At 39.0% G+C, this 25,749-nt stretch overlaps 1 protein-coding gene and 1 pseudogene across 5 annotated transcripts in view; both read left to right on the top strand.

Annotated features, from left to right (window-relative positions):
• Window positions 1-25,749, top strand: part of LOC311089414 (UDP-glucuronosyltransferase 2A1-like) — a 59,482-nt gene that overhangs the window by 9,176 nt on the left and 24,557 nt on the right. Inside the window, exons 1-2 of one of the 4 annotated variants that reach the window (XM_084124088.1) lie at window positions 11,078-11,136; window positions 19,145-19,212. The exons of 1 other annotated variant lie outside the window; for it this stretch is intronic. The gene's annotated coding sequence lies outside the window, so the exon portion shown is untranslated. Of the gene's footprint in view, window positions 1-11,018; window positions 11,137-19,144; window positions 19,213-25,749 lie in introns of those variants that run through there. 2 more of the 4 variants (XM_084124086.1, XM_084124085.1) reach the window with 2 other exon arrangements.
• On the top strand, window positions 17,262-18,399 carry LOC311090069 (UDP-glucuronosyltransferase 2A2-like; annotated as a pseudogene). Its single transcript has one exon. The product of its transcript is annotated as a UDP-glucuronosyltransferase 2A2-like (transcript).

Below are 25,749 nucleotides of genomic sequence, written 5' to 3'. Positions count from 1 at the left end.
ATTTTAAATCAATATATTGTCTTATCTGAATGAGCAGTCAGGATGATTTTCACATAGTTTTGAAGCAAATATTCTAGGCTATGTGATACAATTTTCAAAAGTTGTGTGAAGAAATAATCAGTATGGGTTTCATGACCTTATTTCAGTGACAATTATTTTTTATTTTTTTTCACAAACCACGCATAAATGTCATCTCAAAACTACAAACTTTTACATACATGCTGCTGACATATTATTGTAGCAGAGTTTGTGCTGAATAGAGTGTAATCAGACTTTAGCCATGAAAATGTCACAAGAAACAGAAATAAGCACAAATGTCAGAGCATGTCAGAACACCTCAGACCCCAGAGGGTTAAGCGAAATAACACGTGAAAGAGAACTTAGTTTAATACTCATGGGACGCGCCGTCTGACATCCAGCTCTCTGTGCACGTGAATGGGTGTAACGATACATGTATTTGTCCTGAACCGTCACGATACAGAGGTCACGGTTTGTTGCATACAGTCAGACGACGAATACAGTTAGTAACAGGCGATCTATACTACAGTCCAGAAAGAGGCGCGCCCCCGGAAATGCAATGCTGTTTCCTCACCGCCACAACAGGTAAAAGAACAGAAGAAGAATAGAAGATCTACGCACCAACTCAAAACAAGAGTGCAGATGGCATACAAGAGCTTGCTAGTAGCATATACATCAATTCATTTTTGGGACGCGCGTCACTAACTTAATGGAAAGGACACCAGAAAGCAGCATCATGTTTTCTTCATTTTACAAAAATGTTTTGTTTTTATTGTGAGTATATACAAATAAAAATAGACCCTTTACAGTTTTGAATGTAATCTAACGCTAATCTGTATGACCATAAATGATGGAGTATTTTAAAGGGCACCTTTTACATGGTGTTCGAACATAAATTGTGTCGGCAGTGTGTTTACAAAACCACCCTATAATGGTAAAAATCCACTCATTCCTCTTTTTTAATCCCCCATAAATCATAAGCAGTGTCTCAGAACAAGCCGTTTGCAGTTTGTATGCAATGTGATGTCAAATTGTACAGGCCCCACCCACGACTGCTGACGGACTCTGCCCTATTAGCATAGACCCCGCCCTGAGTGAGGTGTTCTCAGTTCGCCATGTTTATCTCCTCACCAGAGGAGGGGCCTCCTCCAAGGACAGCAAGCTAAGTTAGTTTACCATTAACCTTTAAGGCTGAATGGGCAGGCTAACTAGTGAACATAACCATGTGTAAATTTGACAGTTTAACCCTCTGGGGTCGGCAAACGCGCCGGCGCGTTTTGCTGGATTTTCTTCACATAGTATCACAATAGACTTAAATTATTCCGTCATTTATGGTCATACAGAAAAAAAGAAATATGAAAAAATAATCTGTGATATGTCTGCTTCTGTATGTGTCTACTTACAATCAAATCAAAACGTGCTTTTGTAAAATAAAGAAAATAAACAGGGTGTGCTTTCTGCCTCTCCGTCTCGGTGAACTTTTTTTTCTTGAGCACGTCTATAAACTGAAACAAAACTCAGCGAATACTTGTCACACATTTATGAGCCATATATCTTTATAAACATTTAAGTGTGTACTTTTAAATGATCGGATTCCAACTGAAAACAAATATTCTCTGTTTAAGTAATTTGTATAAAACCAACAAGATGTCCAGTTTCTCAAACCCTTGCTCATTAGTTTTAATTTGACCACGCCCACGTGCGCAAAAGAGATTGACATGCAAATCGTCCACATGGAACGCAAACACGCTCATTACCTCAAACACAAAGCACCAAACTTCATCAGTCTCTGCTTTTCGTCAAGTTTGGTAGATACGCCGTGAGCTTACATTGGATTTACCTCAGAAGAAGAACGCGATTTGAAGACAAGAAAGATGTAAGGTAAGAAATGTATTCTGAATTATATTACTTAATGTTATTGTTGCATAAACTTCACATTGCAGTTGAACTGTTGCTAGATATATGGTGAATATTATAATATTTAGACCCGTGTTTACTGTTAAATACTGTGTTTGTGAATATCTGCTCAAACGTAGATATGTATAATATGGTAACCATAATGTTTCATATTTTGGAGCGCACTGTGCGTTTGAATGTTTCATATTCAAAACGCGCTGTGCGTTTGAAAAGCAAAACGCACCAAACATTAGGCTTCATGTTTTTACTCCAATCTCATTTCATAACATCATAACGAATGGAAACATTTGAAGTAACATATGATAATCAATATATTTTTCTCTAGCGTAGTTGTTACTGAAGTGTTCCTTTTTAAAGATTTAGGGCTATAGGTTGCCTGCTATAGGCTATTGTTATTATTATTTTATGCAGCACTGCGCATATGCCTACAAGGCACAACAAACCTGGTGTTCATTATATATTGTTGGAAACGTGTGTGTGTGTGTATTCTGTGAATTTTAAAAAGCAATTTTAACCAGAAAAATCTAAAATGTATTCCCAAAATCGTGCAGCCCTATAGTTTCTCTTGATATCAGCATGTTCACAGTTTTTTTGTTTGTTTTTTACAGGGACCAGATGCCCCACTGATGAGTCCTGCTGACTTCAACATTCACATGAGTCTCTGTACATGAACATGGTAAAGTGAAAAATCAGACACCTTGGAAATGAAAGGTATGTACAATGTTTTTAGGAATGGCACAAAGGTCTCTGTCTTTGGATCATTGTTTTCAATAATGTGCTTTTTTGTCCTTTGTTGTGTATCTTTGGATTATGTTGTGTTGTAAATAAATCCAAACAATCAAAAGCCATTCCTTTTTAAATCTCCTCATTCTTTGTGCAAGGTTGCTCAGAATGATAGGGCCTGATAGCACCTAATAGGGCCATTAGGGGAGGGTATTTTTCTTTCTAAGGTGTGAAATCCATTAATATTCAGGATGTGTTTACGCCTACTCGCATAAAGCTTTCTTACACAAGACACGTCTTACAAATTTTAAATCAATATATTGTCTTATCTGAATGAGCAGTCAGGATGATTTTCACATAGTTTTGAAGCAAATATTCTAGGCTATGTGATACAATTTTCAAAAGTTGTGTGAAGAAATAATCAGTATGGGTTTCATGACCTTATTTCAGTGACAATTATTTTTTATTTTTTTTCACAAACCACGCATAAATGTCATCTCAAAACTACAAACTTTTACATACATGCTGCTGACATATTATTGTAGCAGAGTTTGTGCTGAATAGAGTGTAATCAGACTTTAGCCATGAAAATGTCACAAGAAACAGAAATAAGCACAAATGTCAGAGCATGTCAGAACACCTCAGACCCCAGAGGGTTAAGCGAAATAACACGTGAAAGAGAACTTAGTTTAATACTCATGGGACGCGCCGTCTGACATCCAGCTCTCTGTGCACGTGCTTCAGATGTGTGCCCTCAGAAAAGCATATATCAGAAGTTTAGACTGAAATGGCTTTAAAATGCATGCAGATAATAAACTTTCATGATGATGAAGAACTGCAATGTCAAGTGAGCGTGACCGCAATAGAGATGGTAATAAAAACCAAACAAATGTTTTCGTTTTTGGCAGCATATCCGAAACACGAACTGTAGGCTTCATCCTCTTCTGGATAGTGGGGGCAGGAGCAGAAGTTCATTTGTATTTAAAGTAGGGCTGGGGGAATTAACGCGTTAATCTTTGCGATTAATTTGAGATGTTTAACCCAATTAACGCAGCACTTTTTTTTTGCCTCGTTTTAATGACTTCCTGTTGCGGCTGCTATTGAAAAGGCCGAAAATATGCCGTCCTGCCCCTCCGTGTTCGGCGATCAGGTTTCATTCTCGCGCAGCTTTCATGAGCGGGTCTTTTCCGCTCCGTGTGTGTGTGTGTGTCGGTGCGCTGCGCTCTCTGCTCAATGTTCCGTGTTTACGCTGCGCGTTCTGCTCTGTCGTTAACGGCCCAAACGCTCCAATCGATGTACCAATCATGCACAGCCACCTGCGACCTCCTCCTGCTCGGGGCCGGTGAAGGCTGCGGAGCAGGAGGGGAGGAGCCGCAGGGAGGCGACCTCGGTGGGAAGCAGACTAAGGAAACCACACGTACGGATGACCGTCGGTGCAGAAGGGACTCAGTCTGCTTCTGGGGGGGTCGAAGACTGTTGGGTGCAGTCCTCAACTACACCGCCGAAGAGCCCAGACTGGGACATGGGGGAGCTGAGAAAATGAGTTTTCAGACCTCCTCACATCAACCTGGCTGAGCCCATTCCTGGACCACACTTGTGGACATCACCTGGTCCAGGGATCACGCAGGTACCGATGTCGCCCATAGAGCGAGGTCAGTAGAGTGCGTGGCGGATCGACCAGCCCGGACATGGGAGGCATAGCGTCCCTGCGTGGGGGCGTGGTCGAGTTTCCGCCTTCTGTCAGTGTTGGACAGGGAAGGACCGGCGTTCCATGGCGGCCTGTTCTGACAGAACTCCCTGGTCAGCACTGCCTCGAAGACGAAGGCGACACACAGCACTGCATGCCCGTGCCAGGACAGTGACAGAGAACATACAGACCATGATCGCTGTGACAACGAGTGCGTCCTGATGCACATCCGGGAAGAAAGGCACTGGGGGCGAGTACTGGTAGTGCAGCACAGCTGCCTGGGAAAGCATGGCCGTCAGCTCTGGATATGACTCGTCTAACGCTGGTACTCCCGAGGGAGGCAACGCAGTTGAATCCTCATTTCCAGAGGAATCAAGCCCGCCTTGTGATGCTGTGAGTGACATGACATCATCCGCCGGAGCCCCAAATGAAAACACTGGGTCCCCGAGAGGAACCAGGCACACACGGAAGCTCCACGGTTTGCGATGTGGAGGGGGGCGTGGCCCGAGGAATGACTCGCTAATATTGGCACCCTTGGTAAATGTGAGCAAAGGCTGCTGTGAAAATAAATCTACATTGTATATCCTTTTGATCTTTCATTAATTAAAAAAAAAAAATAAAATGTATCACAAAATTCTAACCTTTCATTGAAGTAAAACAATTGAAAGTAGGGGAAACTCACATTATGAAATAAATCTTTTTCCCCACGATCACAAACTCGCCAGTCTGATCAATAACCAGAGGTTATGGCTAAAGCAGTTTAACAATGCCATCCATGCTTGCTGTTGTTAAAAGGTACCCATTTAGCCCCCTACAATCGCCTATATAACATCTTAGTTAAAGCTCAAACAATAATCAGAGGTTATGGCCAATACTATGAGGTAATGTCGCCCCATGCTTACTAGAACCCCAATAGTATTTTGGTCTAGCCCCCTATAGTTAATAGTATAACAATATAACAACTTAATTAAAGCAGAGTTATTTTTAAACAGTTTGAATATTTTGGAAGTGAAATATGAAAGGTGAATATGGATTATTGAATTTTTAATAATGAAACGGTGTTTGAAATGTTTTTAATTGAAATATTCACAGCTTAAATATTCAACCATGTTGAATTTCAGCCCATAAAAATGCAAGCCCTAAAAATACAATGCATTAAAATGCAAGCATGGTTAATGCAATGCCTATTTTTTTCAAGTAGTGCAATTCAACAGGCTTTTTATTTCAAAAACATTTGACATTATTTTACTTCCATAATAGACTGTGCAGAGAAAATTGAAAATGACATTAAAAACATGTCCATGTATGTCTCTGTAAGTCATTTATTTACTAGACAAGCTATTGGTCTGGAATGCAGTTAAAACAATAGATGTTTGTTTATAGTTTATAGTTTATAGAGAGAGATATATTTTCATTTCCTTTAGTAGCTAAAGCAAACACACATTTACGTGATGCAAGTTAAAGTAACTTGGAACTTGGTAAAAAAAACTTGAACTTGGTAAAAAAAAATAGTATGATAAAATCCACATTAAGTGCACATAGCTTACATTTTAGTCCAGATCAGTAAGCTATTTTAAGAAAAATGCATATTAAAGATATAAATTAGATAAGATCATCTCATTTATAAGAAACAGCTCAAACCAGAATCTACATTCAAACCATATGGGAAAAGTTTTTAATGTGGGTATTATCATGTATGATGTTGGAAATAATCAAAATATTTGAGTGAGTGTGCAGTTCTCATTACTCTTAGACTCTTAACTTAGAGAGAGAGATTTACATACATATATACATATATGCCTATTATAAATGTGTCTTTTGTGTGTTCACACCATAGACTGTAAAAAAACAAGTTCACATATTTCCTATATCTACTGTAATGTTGCCCAAGAAACCATGTGGAGTATGTTTTAATGCAAGGAGTAAACAGGGTCTTACCAGAAGAGGCCATCTCACTAAAGACAAGCTAAAATACAGGCAACAAAAGAAAATTAAAAAGAAAATTATTTTGAAAGTGAGAAGAGAAGACTAGGGGCAGCTAAACCTATACGTGGTTAGCTAAGTTTGAGCCAGACAGAACATCAACCTGACTGTCAAGATCTTTTTGTCTCTCTAAATAAATTAAAGACCCATCCATTGATAGAAATTAATTGATATCTACCTACCCTAGCTCTATCTAGCTAAACGTTTATAAATAATAAATGTTGCATCATTGCTAAACAAAAATAACTTTTGCAGATTATTTAAAATACCTCAATTTGTGTCGCTGTACAGCCTCCCCCTACTGGATGCATCAGGAACAACAGGGCCATAAAACTGCCTGGAGCGTATAGCTACCAACTCCAGGTCTGCACTGTAGTGATGGGACGAATCTTTGATATGAATCGGGACTACCGAGTTTTTCAGAGAGTGATTCGTTAATTTTGTGCTAACCGTGCATGCGCAACATCCTATAGGTTCTGTACCGGAAAGAGAAATGATTAGTTCATATCTCGAGTCTTCAGGTTCGGGTCCGAGTCTTTCGTTCTTCCTGTCAGTCCGACTCCTATAGAGGCTATGTCAGTACCGGAAAGAGAAATGATTAGTTCATCTCTCGAGTCTTCGGGTCTGAGTCTTTCGTTCTTTTGTCACGTGACGTGATGTGACAGTGCTGGACACATAAATGAGTTAATAATTCCCAAACTTTATAAACAAGTGTGTAATCAGTTTTTTAACAGTTACATGCTGCGTTTTTGGTCTCAAATTATAGCTTTTTTATTTCTTTCAATTTATAATTTTTAGAATTTCTGTCATGATGGTTCTTTTCCATGAATGTGGTACTAAAGAGTTGGTAATTCTTTAAACTTTATCTATGATGGGGAAAATCACTTTGATAAAGATACCTACAGTATATATAGCCTAATAAAAACATGCAGTTACGTGACATAAAACCGAACGACTCAAACCCGAAGACTCAAAAGATGAACTAATCAATTTTGTATCCGGGACCGACTGCATAGCTCAGCTTATGTGGCTGTCACGTGATGAACGAACGACTCGAACCCGAAGTCGATAGACTCGAAACGTGAACTATAATCAATGAACTACTTGCACAGCTACTTCCGCGTTCTAGTTAGTAGGCTACATATCGGGTGTTTCCGGTTAGAGCGTTCAGCGCACCTACATACATGAGAATGCAGATTATCACTATGTTTTATGGCTGCCAATTGATTAAAACAATGACTAATGATCTCTGTATTAATTATCTTGAGCCAGCTGAAATGTTCCTATAAATATATTTGCTTTCCAACTGTGCATTCTGATTAATAAATAGGCTAAATATATTTATCCACAAAGCTGCAGCAGTCCTATATGCTCGTCTTAACAGTTTTTTTTTCTCTTTCTGACATTTCATACCTGTTGGGTTTACATTTTTAAATTAAATTGACTATTAAAAGGATTGGTTGTGTGCGCTGGTGTTTATTCCAGTCTTTTAAAATAGTTAAATGAATGAAAGCTCGCGAGGTGTCTGTAACGATGTTAAATAGGCTAGGCTATTTAATCAGTAACGCACACAGCATAGAGGAGAATGACAGTAAACTACTTTGAATATTATAGCATTTTGGCCATAAACATGTAAATAGTGAAGACATTGAAAAATGACACAGAATGATTAAAATATTTAATCCAAATAAATAAATGGTCGTGGTTCGTACTGACGTTATTCATCTGTTCTCATACACTTCAGCGTCGCGATCACTAGTTTAGACGAACACTGACACCCTGTGGTGAAATAATGGCATATTTTTAACACCCGCTGCTTTCTCAGATCGGCTTGGGTTGGATTAAAACTTCATGTTCCGATAAATTTGGAAAATTCTGCACGCAGTAAACTTAAGAATATACCTTCTCCTGTCAATAAAAATTGCCAAATTTTTAAATCTTATTGCGGACACTCATTTTAGGTGGCGTTTGTTCAACTCATTGACCACAGAACATTGAAAGTAAACATAACCGGAAATAAGTGAGACGTACTATTTCCAAATGGAGGTGCGTCACGAAGCTCAGAGCAAGTAGTCATTCTGTATCCGGTACTAAAGACCATAGACATAATAAATATATAGACGCCCGGTGCTCGAAGTGGGGCGGTACTCACCGGTACGCAGTACCGGCACTTCTACATTTTACTCTTAAAAAGTAGCCTAGGAATCTAGACGCACCCTAGCGGCAGCAAAATGTATTTTGCAGCCAGGGCAGTCTAGCAACTCTCCATAGACTTTCGAGCTGCAAAAACCTAAATTGGGTCAGGCCAATCACGTCGTTTATAGAGTAGGCGGGGCGGGCTTAACATATGACGACAGAGTTGCGACCGTTACCTGGCTGCGACTTGAAAACAAAGAATGACGGCTGCTGCTGGAGAACAGTCTTTCGAATCGGCTTTGTCCGCGACTCTGGAGGACTTGGAGTTAAGTTTTTCTTTGAGAAAAGAGCAATGAACAGCACTTAAGTTATTCTTAAAAATAGGAAGATGTGTTCGTCGTTTTGCCGGCCAGATATGGCAAAAGTTGAATCTATCAACTAGCTCCACTGTTGGGAAAACGCTCTGGTTGGTTGAAGCGCTGTCCTATTGCGTGCAGAGGGAATTTGGAAGACATCCGTTTATCCGCCCCTCGGAGTGAGCGTGTCTATGGTGAGTTGCCAGACCTAACATCTTGATGTAGGTCTGGCTTGCCAGGCTACTTAAAAAGCACACAAAGCAGGCATTTTTGCACCTGCACTTTTTCTTGCGTACCGCTACTTCTCGCATGTAGCCGGTACTCTACCACTGACAGAAAAAGCGTCAGTGTCACGCCCGTTTTACATATACTCCGTTTGCAGTGCGTATGCAGTGCATATTTTTTTTCCGCACCCATGTTAACAGGTTAGAGCTTTCACACTGCACACGGATCCGGTCCGGCGATCCGTTCCAGGTGCGGTGCGTATACAGTAGTGCAGCGTTTGTTTCCGCACCGAGTCTATTTCTGCTGTGCTGCACGCGCTGAATTAAAGTGGCAGCGCATGGTTCGTGGTCAAAATTAACACAGAATGACATGAAAATATAATAATATCACCATAAATGCATTTAATTAAATAAAATGTAGTAATCTCACCATAATTGTATTTTTGGACTTGCAGACTTGGAGGAGTTCCGTTTGCACGCACGCACGACTTGTTTAAATACATTTATGTTGTTAATAAATAACAATAAATTGTTGTTGTACCTGCAATATCTCCAAGTTTTGTTTTTCACTGCAGAAATGTCAAATGTCATGATTTGCCAATGCAAGAGAGTACCAGCACCTTTTTTTCCCCACTTCAAGCACTGTAGACGCCCTATTGGCCGCTGGATCGTACGTCAACGGCGCTGCCATATTGCGGAGGACAACTTTCCCATAACTCTCATAACAGGAATTGAGAAAAATGCCTGCTTTGTGTGCTGCTTGGGGCTGTACATATCGCCGCACAATTGAAAACAGGTCTCGGGGAATTGCCTTTCACAACCAAGCCTGAACATTTGTTTCTGGTTGTATTTGGTTATTATATAATTAGTAATAGTAACGTTAATTGGCCACCGGAGTCAGTCAGACTAAAATAGCTAGCGATGTCTGTGAAAGTTGAGACATGAGTTGACATGATTTATATTATAGTTTTAGCTTATATTATATTTTGTATTATAAAGTAAATTTCCTGAAATCTAACTATTCATCTATATTTTCTTAAAACCGACTTTTATGACAAGTACTCGTTTCGGGTAGGTACTAGTCACTATTTAATTTACTATTTTTATTATTGTCTATATTATTCTGCAATTGATATTACATTGTATTTGCTATTATTATAGTATTATACATAAACTATATGCTATTATCAATATATAACTATTATATCATTGTGCTTTTGATATTATATAATTATACTATTTATTACTATTTTATTTGCTGTATACTGTTTGTATATTTTATTGACTATACACTAAACTATTTACTATTACTTCTCACTTTATCTTATATTTACTATTTGCATTGCACTGTAGTTGTACCATATCATATGTATTACCATAAAGGATCCATCAGTTATCTTTGTTATTGTATATTTGGAGTATCTATCTGTAAATATCTATCATTTGCTATAAAAATACAGAAAGCAGCCTGCTGGTGTGATTTGTAGCCTATTTGCCGATTTGTTTCATTTTATCAATGGCAGTCAATTTCTAAGCACAAGAAAAGCTAATATCGGGTTTAAGACAGAAAATGTTTTTTCCACAATAAGAAAACTTTATTTCATTTAATGTGAAAATGAATAAAAAATAAAAGAATAAAAAGCCAAATACATGACAAGCCTGAGCTTTGACAATTCCTTATTAAAAAAAAATAAAAAAAATGATAAGTCTAACTACTCAGATCGGGAGGTGAGGTAAACTAACAGACAGCATAGCCTGAAGACCCAGATAAATTAATTAATCGTTTCTGTTGCTCATAATTTGGCCTTTTCCTTATTCTAAATGCGATCAACATTTTATGTTTTTGGGGAATTTGGCAATTAACATGTAACATTTTAAATACATTCTGCTGAAATGAACGAAATGACTCGAAAAAAGATTCGTTCATTTTGATGAACGAGATTCAAAGATCCGAGTCAATAAAATGATCCGAACTTCCCACTAGCCTCCCTCTCTCGTTTGTAGAGCAGTTCGATCACACGAATTCTGTATTTCTCTCGAATGCAAAAGATTTCGACGTGACGACAGCAGGCTGCAGTGACAGAGATTGAGCGTGAGTAATTGTGCCGTGTGATCATTGAGTGTTGTTTGAATCTTTGTATCGTAGTTCATGTGGTCTTGTTGAGGGGAAAGTAAACAATAGCCTAGTTCTTTCTTTTTTGATAAAATAATATCAGAGGGGAGAATGGGGAGAATGAGGACACGTGAGTGCACACGTGAGTTGACAGCTGCGTGAGTTTTCGTGCAAGGTTTCACAGAGTGAGTGTCATTTATTTTGACATTTTGAATATAAACATTGCAAATGTTTATATTAACTTAAAGAAAATAGATTAAGAGCTATGTACTGTTTTTGATGTCTGTGTTCATTCAAGTTTATTAATACTCTGTCTTATGGAAATGAATGTCACTGGTAATGTGAAGAGTGTAAAATGTCTTTACTTCTGATCTTATAAGTGTGTTTGGCTTATGAGAATGTATCTTTAATAATGTTTCTGTGTTTTGTTCTTTATCCAGAAAGCATAAAATGCCACTGCCGTTGTTTATTACAGATTTAAGTATTCTTACAGATTGTTTGTATACTTTGGTTTATTTTTGGGAACGTTTCTGTACATTTATTGGAACATGTTTCCTTTTTGTGTTTTTTTTTTGCTGTCTACATTTTGTTCACACACCTACCCACAAACGGATACCTCAGGTGTTAACGCCACGTCTTTCTTATAAGCGGTCGGACATGAAGAATCCCTTTTTTAGATGGCTGGCTGTGTTTGAGTTTTTTATAGTGAACACATTTACACGGCCATATATGAAAGCGCGGTGCAGACTGTTAACAATGGCAAGTATTTGAATGTTTGAGCAGCAAGCTCATTAGCCGCTGATGCAACAGCAACCAATCAGCTGTGCTATGTAGATAACGACATGATTGCTACCAAGTTTAAGACCTATCAGACTGCACCATCTACAATTTCATGCCAGAACTAGGTAATTGTTAGAAAGAGAACATAAGGGCAGAAAGGACCCAAAAAACATTAAAACTAATTAAAAAAATTAGAATTGAAATTAATATGCATTATACTCAAGAAATTAAAGGTGCTCTAAGCGATGTCACACGCTTTTTAGGCCAAAATATCTTTTGACACATTCTGCAAACATCTACTCACTATCCGCTAGCTGCCTGTCCCCTGAACACACTGAAAAAAAACACGGTCTCTGTAGACAGCCCAGGCTTCACAAATGGAAAGAAAAACAAACTGGCCTAGCCTTGGCCACGAAACATAACAAACAGTGTTCCAGCCAATAACCGACAAGAATGATTTGGGGGTGGGGGTTGGGGGGTCAGTGCGCGTGCACATGAAGGGGGGTGAGGGGAGTGGAGGAGAGAGAGAAGCATGAAGAGAAGTTAGCTAGAGGAGAGATGTCCTAACAACGACTAACTTTAAAATGGTATATTCTTGAGAATTTTGATATGGCCGACACACGACCAAAGAGACGACATTCCGATGAACAAATAACAAAGAATAGGGAAAAGGAGAAGGAACGCTAAGTCCCGAATTTACATCGGAAAAGCATTCAAAAGGTGGCGTGAACTCCCCCGGCAGAAGGGCTTCCTATCCGACATTCAGGTGGCTCTGTTTTTGCTGGACAGGTGGGTAAATCCAGGTTGTTTTTTTCTAAATGGTTCATGACTGTTTCAGGAAGCACGGAAGGTAGGGGGAGGGGACGGGATGAGGAGGAGGGAGGGTCGAGCTAGCCTCCGTTTTGTTTGACAATACTTTGAACGTCAACAAGAAGTGACGTCATCCAACATCGCTTAGAGCACCTTTAAGAAGAAAAACACAAGCAGATCAAACAATACATAAAATCAGGGATCCTGCAACCAACACAACACAAACCAAACAAGATAATATTCAAGATGTTTTTGAAAGGTTTTATAGAAAATTATATTCTAAAATGCCAGAAGACAGAAGCCAGGAGATTGGCTGTTTTTTAGATACCCTGGAGTTACGTACTCTCACTGATGAGCAAAATAATACATTGATAGCAGGGCTGGGCGATATGGCTTAAAAAAAAAATCTCAGATTTTTTCACACCAAACCCGATTTTCGATTTTAATTGATTTTTTCTTTTTCTTTTTAAAAACAAACTACAACTGACAAAGAAATTGCTCAAAACAAATGTACTCTTTATTTTGTTATGATTTTCCCTTATGCAGTTTAATCTAAATTGCCCCTTGGGGCATAAGTGTAACAGGAAACAAGCCTCAAAACATGCTTGTAAACGAGATGGCAGGCCCTGTTACACAATGCACCTTCAAAATAACTTAAAATATAAATAAAAAATTAAATTGTGTGTCCCTCTTTGATAAAACACTTTTGGTCAAATAAATGTAACAAAAATGACAAAATTAGATATATTTCAAAAATACATACTTTTAACAGTGCACTGATTCTTGAGAGTCGGGACAAAACATGTCCCACATAGAAAAGTCTAATTTATAGCAAACATTAAGAAATTCATCATGATTGACATACTTACAAAGTTAAATCTAAAGGAATTGTATATACCTATCTGATTTTTAGAATAAACCTTTTTATCTTTTTGGGGAAAATTTGTTTAAATGTCCATGTTATTGCACTTGTCCTCAGCAAGAGGTCACAATATTAACCATCCCAAAAAACTTTAAAAAAGCTCTACAATTGTGAAAACATATATATCAAATAAAAAATAAGGGGTATAAATATAAAAAACAATGCATGAAGTGAACATCAAACAATATTTTCCATAAAAATCTGCTCAACTCCGTTTCTGTCAACTCCGTCATATTTTTTTCATAAAGCTCTTTAAATCAGGAAATAGCATGGTCAGCTATATCCCTGATGACCCCTTTTCATCTCCCTACCTGTGGTGAATGCAGCACTACCAAACATGCTCTGGTGCGTTTTCCAAAGGCACCACCAAGATTTTACCACTTGGTATTCACAAAGTGCAAACAAAACTTTAACCCTCTGGGGTCCTTCGGGTCAAAAATGACCCGATGCGTTTAAATAAAAAATTATTAAAAATCGTAGCTTCATCAGAATGGTCCGAAACTTGGTGACTTTGTTGGTACTTGGTATATGAACACCCAAAAGAATTGGGGACAGGATTTGAGTAGTCTAAGTGGCTGTAAAAAAAATAGTCACACTCAGGCCATTCGGGTCAAAAATGACCCCCATAGGAAATGAATGGGAAATTGGCAAAAATATGACAATACAGAGTTTTTTTGTGCGTACAATCTACAAATCAGCCACGATCCAGAAAAAAAGTACACAACAGTGAAGGGGTGAATCTATAAAACATCAAGAGTGCAAAACAGACACATCCACACACACACACACACACACACACACAAACACACTTTTATACACATACACTAATAAATTCATATAACAAAAATCTGTTTTGAATATTTAAAAATCACAGCTTCATTGGAATGTTACGAAACTAGGTGACTTTTATGGTATTAGGTATGTAAAAACACAAAAAATATTGAGGTCATGATCCAAGCATGCTAAGTGGTCGTCACACTTCTGCTCTTTGGTCAAAAATGACCCCCATAGGAAATGAATGGGAAATTGTCAAAAATATGAAAACAAAGTTTTTTTTGTGCATACAATCTACAAATAAGCCAGAATGCAGAAAAAAAGGACTCAACAGTGAAGGGGTGAATCTCTAAAACATCAAGAGTGCAAAACAGACTAAATCTGTTCAGGCAAAAATCACTAGAATTCGCAAGCCTTTCTACAGAGAGCTGTAAATCCACTAGTGGTAAAAATGTGCTATTGCATGATAAAAATACTCAATGTGTCCACCAGATGGCACCCATCTCATTTCAAATTTTTTTTTCATGAGGCCTAGGCTTGACTCTAAAATGAAATTCAGCTTTAATAAAAAAAAATTAAAAAAATATATATATATAAATTTTCCATTATATTCAATGGGAAAAAATGGGTCATAATTATTGCATAAATATTAATTATAAATCATAAAATTCTCTCAAAACACCAAAAAAGAAAAGAAAAAATATTATTAAAAATAATTTAAAAAAAAAAAAAATGATTTTTTTTTATATATATTAATTTTGCCCTCCGGGTCATTTTTGACCCGAAGGTCCTGAGTGTGAGTGTTCAATGAAGGACCCCAGAGGCAGAAATTGTAAACAAAATGAAACATCTGCATCCATTACTTTAATTTCAACATTCTTCTTTTTATGCATTTTTAGCCTGGAAGACAAGCCTGTCTACTACCTATGGCTTGAGGCATACTGAAAAGCCTCTCTGATGGGGCTCTTATAGCAGGGACAGACAGGTATTTTTGGCCAGATTACTGAGCCTTGGGAAGTTTGGTTCGTGACGTTTCCACCACTGAAGTGGATCAGTGTCTGGGTCTACCTCAGGGGCCAGTAGGTAGGTTGTCAGCTCTGTCTCTACTTTCGCTGCCTCCGATTGGTGAGAAGATGGCTCTGGCACATTCTTCTTGAAGAAAGCAGCTTAAGTCATTTTCTTATTGGGCGGAAGCTGTGCTTCTCCTTGGCACACCTGCACAGCTGGACCAGGCTGCTCAGCTCAGTGACAGCTCTTTTCTTGACTTGTTCCACCTTGTCTGGGTCAATGTAGGTTGTACGGAACCTGGGGTCCATCAGTGAGGACATGTCCAAGAGTTCATTCTTCACAGGGTCGCTGTATTTGTCATCAAGGTATCGCATTGTTTCTTGTTATTGTTTTAGTGAGTTCGGTGTCTTCCTCCTCTGGCAGTAGGAGATTGGTTTTGAACAAATGCAGCACCGGTTTAATGTAGGAGACACTGACATAAGCCTCCCCGAACAGGGTGTCTGTAAATTCTTGGAGTGGTTTGACAGCTTTATTTACGGACTCTATCTTGCCAAGTGGGCACAAGATGACGGCTTTTCTTGTCGGACCCCAGGACACGGACTATGGCCTTCTCCTGTTCGAGAAATCTCTATCATTTTTTGACATGAACCCCATCTGGTCGGGGCTGATGAGTGGGTAGACCAAGCTCAGCCTGTGCTTCACCGATCTCTCATCTTTTCTTCCAACTATAGGAAAAGGCAGCAACCGCCTATTTACAAACTCCAATGGCACGATCGATTCGTGGGTCCTTCACACCATTCTCTGTACAAGAAAGAAAGAAAGAAAACACAAAGAAAACAATTTTTAGTGCCACTATTGGTCAGTGTCAAAACAAGTCTTTTTCACATTTCCACGTTATTAATGCACACCAAGGGCGTACACATATGCACGCATGCACACACACACACACACACACACACACACACCACCATATGTACAATTATGATTAATCATGCATGTACATTTTGTGGAAATATGTATTGATTTCATTAAATTGCATTAATTACAACTTGCATTAATTGGGCTGTTCATGCGTAAAAAAATCAACATCACATGAATGCATAGCCATTAGACTCTTACCTAAAGTTTTGTGCTGTTTATGTCCAAAGCACTGGAGATTGGGCCACTCATTGTCTCTCAGAGCTTTTATTATGTTGTGCCGCTGTCTGTTGTCATACAGATGAGTCGGTTTTCATCAAGGTTCCAGGAGGTCAGAGCATTTTTTAGCCCCTGCACAATTATTTCACCTTTATGGTCATCGGGAAAGTAAGCTGTTTGAAGGCAGACGCTTTGCAGAGTGCAGTTGTCAATAAAATGCACAGTCAAACTCATATAGGGCTGCATCGTTCGACTGGACCACCGGTCCGTTGTGGCGGAGTAAAACGACACCACCTGCAGCTCTCTAGCGGTCTTTTCACGAGCACTGTTGTACAGGTGAGGCAAGGCAACTTCGGCAAAAGGGGGGGAGTAATAAAGTAGGGAAGTAACTGGGTGAACATTGACATTCTCATGGACATTAATACTTTACATGGTCAAGGGCACAGCATTGATGTAATACGCATCTTCAATAGCTGGTTCGTAAAGGAGAATTCAACTTATTACAACTCTATAACCATACCTAACACCAAAGGAATGGATGAAGAATTAGCAGAAGATTTGCTCTACAAAATGATAGACTATGAAAGAGAAACTGGGTTATTGGCTTAGCGCTGTACGGCTGTTTTAGGATGTATGTCACCTTATAACAAACATATTTGAAAGTGAGGAATTTATGAAGGCACTGCATGAAAAACAGTATGATCTGATGCTTACTGATCCAGTATGGGGTGCAGGCATTCTCCTGGCTCATGAACTCAAGTTACCCATGGTATATAATGTGAGATGGACCACTACTGGTGAGGGACACTTTGACGTTGCTCCCTCACCAATGTCTTACATCCCTTTCACAGGATCTGGAAACACTGACAAAATGAACTTCTTCCAACAAATAAAAAATGTTTTCTTCTTTTTGCTAATGGGCATTCAGAACAGCCATTTTAATTTCCCACAGTACCAAGCACTTTGTGACAAATATTTCCATCCACATGTGCATTATCCGGAGGGCTGATATATGGCTTATGAGGGTTGATTTTGTTTTTGAATTTCCACATCCAATAAAGCCAATTGGAGGCTTTCAGTGTAAACCAGTGAAGGCCCTTCCACATGATCTGGAAGACTTCATGCAAAGTTCTGGAGAGCATGGAGTCATTAGCATGTCTTTAGGGTCATTTATCAGTGCCCTACCAGATGATTTAACAGCAGAAATAGCTACTGCTGTTGCTCGGCCCGCAAAAGGTAATTTGGAAATGCACTGGAAAGAGACCATCTACTTTGGGGAACAACACATTACTGGTTGACTGGATGCCACAGAACGATCTTCTAGGGCATCCAAAGACTTCTAGGGCATCCAATCCAAGTTTTTGTTGCACAAGGCGGAACCAATGGGGTTCAAGAAGCTTTGTACCATGGTATTCCAGTGGTTGGAATTCCATTCTTTTTTGACCAGCATGACAATCTTCTTCGTTTACAAGACAAGGGAGGAGCCAAGATACTCTCCATCTCAACTTTAAACAAGAACACACTGCATGCAGCCATATAGGAAGTAATCAATGAACCATCTTACAGACTGAGTATGCAGAGACTCTCTCATCTGCACAGAGACAAGCCCGTTAAACCTTTGGACAGCGCCCTCTTCTGGATTGAGTTTGTAATGAGACACAAAGGTGCTGCTCACCTCTACAGAGTCCTACAAACTACCTTGGTACTCTTATTACTCAGTAGATGTTGCAGTTACATTGTTTGCAGTTGTTCTGATATTCACTCTATCAATATTTTTAATGGTCAAGAGCTGCAGCAGAAAAACTAAGTGACATTTGCATTTGATGTTGATCACTTACAACTAATATATAAAAAAATTATTGTAATATTAAGAAAATATAAAAAAATATATAAAATGTATAAAAAATATATTGAAGTGCTTGTTTTTCATTTAAACAGCATTCAAACTGCATTCATAACATCTTTAATGGAATAATAAATACTGAATTATTCTACTGTCTGCATGCTTTAAAATAAAAATGATGTTGTGAAACCCCCATCCCACTGCCTTGAATAATGGTTTGATTATTCAGTCATTACAGTGAAATATGTATTTTTGACCACATGCTTCAAACAGAGATAAGTTTCTTTAACCTTTCTCAAATGGATCTATGAGTCTAAAATCTAACTTAACTAACTTTTCCCTCATGAACTCTCATTCCCTCATGTGATCTTTTATTCCCTCATTGCCCTCACTTTCAAGTTTACCATCCAGATTCTGATAGTAGGCAGTCAAATGAGCACTGAGCCAAAGTACTCTTTAATCAATCATTATTTTTTTATATATATATATATTAAGCACGTGTTCAAAGATATAGTTATGGTGTTGAGAAGTTGTAGAAATAATTTTCTGTAGATTTTATATAGCAAATTCACATGCGAGTAAAAATATATATGTGCCATATAGATCATGTTACAAACAGACTTTGCACTTTGGACTTTCTGTGGGTTGCTTACTACATTTCAAATGATAACGTTCAATAAGGCGTAATGCTAAAGTTGTTTGCTCATTTTCAGGAGTAGGCCTAATATGCCAAGATAAAGATATCGGAACAATGAAGAAGCATATGCCAGTCAATTTAACCGTAAGTAATCTACAGTTTATGGATTAAAACAACAGGCTTTTTTAACAAGTGTATTCATTCAAAATAAATGTGAAATTTGCATTATTTTAGGGATCATCTGTAGTTTTCTACAGTTTCAAGAATTCATTCGACATTTTTCAAATCATTTCCCTTATGAAAAGTATACTTCAGGTTTTTTTTTTTTATGAAGTATACATTTTATGAAGTATACTTAAGTAATGTTCAAGTATATTTTTAAGTATACTTTATGTAGTAAGTATACAACATCGATGTACTAGTAGTAAACTTGTAAGTGTACTATTTCAATACAGTTTGGGACTAAATTGGCTGACGTTTTAGTATATAAAATGTACATTTAAGTGTACTGTGTTACAGTAGCAAACTTTAAGTGCACAACTAGTTCACATCTATGTTTCTCATTTGTACTGCATCTGTTCTGCAAGTGAACTTATAAGAATACTAGTAGTTTGCTATTTTAATACTTGTACTTTTTTTTTGTTTATGAAAGGACACTTTTAAGTATAGCCTACTCTCAGTAATCTAGTTTAGTAGTTTTATACTGCAAGTAGAATTGTTTGTTTTCTTTAAGTGAACATAAATTTATACTTAATTTAGTAATTATACTGTTGCACTTTAAAGGGGCTGTATGCAACTGTTTCCCCAAAATAAACGTAACAATAGCCTTTTTATTTGACCATGTATGACTCAAACATCTCCTGAAGAGCATACTGACACCTTGTCCGCTCACAGTGGGTGCACCTATAAGCCTGTATCCTATTTTTCCTATTTTCTGTCGGGTCGGATTTTTCGCGCGCTGTCTGCGGATGTGACGTCAAGCGCGTTCATGTTAAACGTTTCAGATCACTCTGCCACCACCGCTAGTCAGCAAACAAACTTAGTTTCTCAAACAATATATGTATTTGACTGTTCTTACCTCTGTAAACATAATGTTGACTTCTTTGCAGCGGATGACTTGTGAAGTGTGCACGTACGAGAGCGAGCAGAAAGGACGAGCAGTTCCGTTTTTTGGCCACATGTGTCAGTCGCGAGTTTAAATTTCAGAAAAAAGCATATAGCCCCTTTAAGTATACTACTATGTTCCTATTAGATATACTTTTTTTATACTTGAAATATACCTTTAACTGTACTTTAACTCTTTCTATTTTAAAAACATTTTATTCTAGTTTCATACATATTTTTTTTTATCAACACTTGAATGTGGGTAAGTTTAAAAAAAATAATAATTTTAAAAAAAAATTTGGTAAAAGACTACATCCGGATGGGATTCGGAACAACAATCAAAACATAAATTAAGTAGATTGAGTCCATCAACACCGCCACAGCTTCACAGTCATTAACCCTTCCTGGGTTGAAATTTTATTCGGTAACATTTGGGAGTTTTGATTTAATTGTTGTTGTTTTACATTTGCATAAGCAATCTTCCATCACTTGATTCTGCTTCTCATTCCCCTGTGTTTTGATCCGGAGATTCTGTACTCTTTCAGAAGATGCATAATAGATTTCCCCCTATTGAAAACATGGATATCTGGAAAATTATAAAATTACACTTGATTCTGCTTCTCATCCCCCTGTGTTTTGATCCAGAGATTGTGTACTCTTTCAGAATATGCATAATAAATTTCCCCCTATTGAAAACATGGATATCTGGAAAATTCAGTCAGTGGCAGAGAAAGAGTGAAGTAGATTTGAAATAAATTTCTATATGTACACTTGCAGTGGACTAGCCTACACAACAATTCAGATACTCAGAATTAGGTCTAGGAATATATGTTCCCTTTCGAGGGAACTTGCGCTGTGTCAATGACACTTTGGGAACGCCCCCGCGTGATTGCGTCTGAAGCACGTGTCAACTAGTCCAATGGCGAGAGTGAACATCACAGGCGGGTGACGTCACGACCAGGAAAGGATAAAAGCACATACGGAATGACCGGCGTTAGCTTCTGTCCCTCAGCAAGTGCTCTGTGTTCATACTGTCTGTGTTTTGGAGATTTATGTAAGGACTGTATTTGGGCTGGAACAGGTGGATTTGTATCCGTGCTGGTGTTTCGGCAAGAACACATATGACTCAGTTGAACCAGAGTTTGAAGTTTCTGATTATTCAGTTTGAATGGTAACAGTGAGTGGTCTGAAATATCAAATAATAACAATAAATATTAGATATACAAATAAATCAATAACATTCACATATGCAATAATCCAGGTTACATTATTAAAGTTGTTGCAGTACTTAGTTTGTCCACAAGATGGCATTGAGAGCTCAGACATGGCATTAGATATGAAATGCCATTTTAACGTGTCCTTATAGGCAGTAATGGCAGATAAAGAAACTACACATAATGTAATATACACAAATATAAGCGAATAACAATATAAATCACCATCCAGAGATATTACTCACACTATAATGGTACTTAAGCATTAGTTATACATATCGTAAATGGTGAACTTTGGTGGTTAGGTGCTAACGCGGATTGCCGCAATGGAAAACCAATGAGCTTGTGATATATCAATAAAGTACACACATATGCTTTCAAACATCGAAAAGGTCACAAGATAATAAGAAATAAACAACTTACATTCTGGTCATTAACTCGCTCACATAAGTCTACTACTAAAAGAAAAAGGAGATATAAATTCTGCACAGGAGCATTCATAGTTTGTCTCTTGCTGACTTGAGGCACTGACTGGCGTCATTCGGTAAACAGCGATTGGATGAATCCTCCTTAACAGTCTGTCTTATTTATTGTTGTCTGTCCTGATATAGTACAGCTCACTATAAGAAAATAATGACGAACAAACAATCATTCAAGTTGTGTGCTTCTCCCTGCCCTAGTTTCCTTACAGGTGGGGATACACACAAACTTTGTATAATGTTTGGGAGCGGAGCATGCTCTGTCAGCCTTTTAGGGGGCTGATGGTGAGCATTGTGAGAGGCTGCCGCTTTGCACGCTCCGCTCTCGCCTGTCACTCTTCAAGGAGGCTGCTGCCATGAGGCCCAGTAGCTTTTGAAACATTTTTAGGGGAAGTTGTCCCCGAATCTGAAAGACGCCGCTAGCCTTTGAATTTTCAGAGAGCACTCTGGCGAAATCCAGGCCTGCATGTGGGCTGAGTTGAAGACTGCCCCATGGAATGAGATGAGTTGGCTGGGGGACAGTGAACTCTTGCTTAGATTGATCCTGAACCCCAGACTTACCAAATGGCTGAGGAGCAAGGATCTATGCGCGCATAGCACCTCCTTTGATTGGGCTAAGAGCAGAGAATTGTTGAGGTAATTCAGGATATGCTGTCTCAGGGGGGAGAGGGCTGCATCCACACATTTTGTAAAAGTGCATGGAGCTATCGACAGTCCAAACGGTAGGACTTTATATTGGGAAGCTGTTCCGGGGGTTGTCAGCATGGGTCTTAGAAACAATTGAATTTCATGAGCATCAGCTCCCCACCACAGCGTGGTGACCTGTCTAGTGTTGTTTTTGGCGGCCTGTTTTGATTTTAGTTTTAGTCTAGTCTTTGTGTCAAGCTGTCATTTTAGTTTTTATTAGTTTTAGTCACATTCATACTCTTTTTAGTCTAGTCAAGTTTCAGTCGACTAAAAGTCTGAGCATTTTAGTCTTATTTTAGTCAGAATTATCCATGACTATTTTCGTCTAGTTTTAGTCGACGAAAACTGATGACATTTTAGTCTAGTTTTAGTCGATGAAAGATGATGACATTTATTCTAAAAATTGTATTTTAGTCTCTTTTTAGTAATGCAATTATATTTAACCCAGTCAATATAGTGTAAGTACCTAGTAGTATAGACGAAACCAAAATTTTATTTTAGCCAAACCCATTTCAAACAAGGTTATGTTATTATATTATTGTTACCTTATAGACTCAAGAATACATCCATTCCAGTCACGGAAGACGCTCTGATTTGAATTTATTTTACCAACCAAACATGTTAGAAGTACACACACTTGTCTCTTAAGGTTTGTGGTGTTTTTTCCTGTGATTCTGTGGCCGCATTTCTCCCCATCTTTTTTCACAACACATTCCGTTTTCTTTTCCACTTCTATGTAATGAAATTTTTTCCAAATGTCGTTTCTTCTTTTTCTCCCAAAGACTAACCCCGGCTGGCTGGCCATCGGTCCCTTTCTCTGTGTCAGACTTAACTTTGTTTGTTGTCGTTTACGCTAACTCACCGCAGTCTAAATATCTAAATAATGCCGCAAATGGGGATTGAGGAAGTGACGTCGCCTGCGTCTGCGCAGTGCGACCTGATGCAGCCCCTGAAGTGAGACACAGGAAACAGAAATAATAATAATAACGTGACTAAATATTATAAATATTATAATTTAACGTTATAACATTTTGTCTCATCTCGTTTTGGTCAATGAAAATGAAGAGACATTTTAGCATAATTTTTGTTGGTAAACCACATTTAGTCTCGTTTTTATTCGTCAACAATATTGCATTATACATTTAATTATAGTCATCGTCACATGACCAGCATTTACGTTGCATCACGTGATAAAGGTTTGTTGACGAAAGCAACACTACCTGTCTCTCACGACTCTCCAGCCTCTCGTCACCCAAGCCGTGGCATGGGCAGCCTCCGTGTGTGTCAAATTAGGTTTTGGAGACAATCAGATGAGGCTACTCTCCAGTTCACTTACACAACGCTCACGTCCTCCGAGCCGAAGTGCAAGCTCTGCTTACGAAGGGTTCTGTAAGTTCCCACATTCCACGGTGAGTCAGGCTTTTACAGCCGCAACTTCCTTGTTCCAAAGAAGGATAGCAGCCTCAAGCCCATCCTCGATTTGAGATGTCTGAACCATGCCCTGTTAAGAATGTTAACTTTGAAATAAATCGTCTTGCAGGTTTGACCCAGGGATTGTTTTTATCAGTGGATCTCAAGGACGCATACTTTCATTTCCAGATCACAGACCGTTCTTGAGATTCACATTTGAGGGGGTGGCTTACCAAGCCTGGCTTCGGGTAGCAAGGGGCTGGCTGCCACACTGGGGGGAGGGACCAATGTTCATGGGAGGTGGTCCGACCTTGGCGGTACTCTCGCTTAGTAGGCTAATCTGTTTATTTAATTTGTATCTTTTTTCTAATGTATTTGTCCTATTCTTTGTCATTTTAGACTGTTGCTTCTTTAACAGTAAAACTGCTCTGAAAGACCAGATTAAGGGGTTGGGTGTCCTTTTGGGTTTTTTATGAATGCATTGAAAGGGGCACCCTTACAAAGTGTTGCTTAGGGCCCCCAGAAGTCTAGGATCGGCACTTTGGGTGGAGCTTGAGCACCACCAAACTGACCATCATTCGGCTGATTGCCTGGGCTGAAGTCTTAGTAGGGCGCAGAGCAAGGTCTTTTGCGCTGCGCAGCTCCTTGAAAGCAGCAAGGTCTGGAATGGACTCATTCATAGTGCAGAGGAGTTTGGCTTGAAACACTTGAAGGACCGCCATTGTGTGGAGAGTGGATCCATCTTGACAGGCCGCAGAGTAGGCTCTGGCCAGAAGGCAGATGTGGCCCTGCTTGGCTTAGAGGGATGAACAGCCTTGGATTTTCATCCCAGGGCTGTGGGCGGGCAGAGTTGTGGTGACGGCCCCCTCCAGGGGGGAGCTTTTGCCGCCGCCACCAATGGTGTGGGTGATGTGCAGCACAACTAGTAAGTTCATCATAAACGAAAGGGGTAGGTCTCTGGCAGGGAGTTCATTGATGGTGTCCCGGCTGCAGGAACCATTCATCGAGACGACTGTGGGCAGGCACTTCCAGGCAACCAGGGAATTCCCTCGCTGTAGGGAGAATGTGGCACGTAGGATATGGGCCAGCGTGAGCTCACTCAGTCCCATCCACTCAGCCCTGTGACTCCGTTGTTTCTTCCTCTCAGGGAGAGAATGGTGGAGAACAGGGAAGCCCTGTATGTGACATACTCGTGGCGCAGAGTTTTGAAACAAACGCTGGCAAAAATATGCTCTTTTAGAGTGAAATCTTCTCAATTAGTCTCACAGGATAGCAGCTGGGGAGAAGCACCATTCTCAGCTGTCGAGCTGTCAGCGCCATTAATCTGCTGCTGGGTTTTTTTTCCCACGGCGAGCAGGAAGGCTTCTTTTTTATTTTCTTCTTCTGAGTCAGTGAGATGATCTTTGCGCTGAAGGAGAAAAATTCGGACAAAAATTGCTTTCAGTATGACTTAAGCAGTCGGCCCCAACTGTTTCGGCAGGCTGAAAAGCCATTTGTCTGTGCATGTGAACCCATCATTCTTCAGTATTTGGAGAAAAGCAGAGTTTTCCCAATAAGCGTCAGTAGTTGTCACACTGCGAGTAAACCGTATCGGAAGGGAACTCTTTCAGAACTCTTTTTTCTTTATTAGACAAGAATGACACTACAACACAGAATGTGTTTTTGCTCTTTAAAAAAATAGATGCTTAATATTGTAGGTACTATAGTACAGCGGTTACTAGGCTATAATGAAAAAGTAACTGCAGAATCGAAGCACTGATGAATGGAAAAGAAGGCAGGGTCTCGAG

This window comes from Abramis brama (genome assembly GCF_963993115.1).
Source record: "Abramis brama genome assembly, chromosome: 9".
NCBI lineage: Eukaryota > Metazoa > Chordata > Actinopteri > Cypriniformes > Leuciscidae > Abramis > Abramis brama.
Note: the sequence above shows the minus strand (reverse complement) of the source record. Positions and strands in the feature narration are given on the sequence as shown.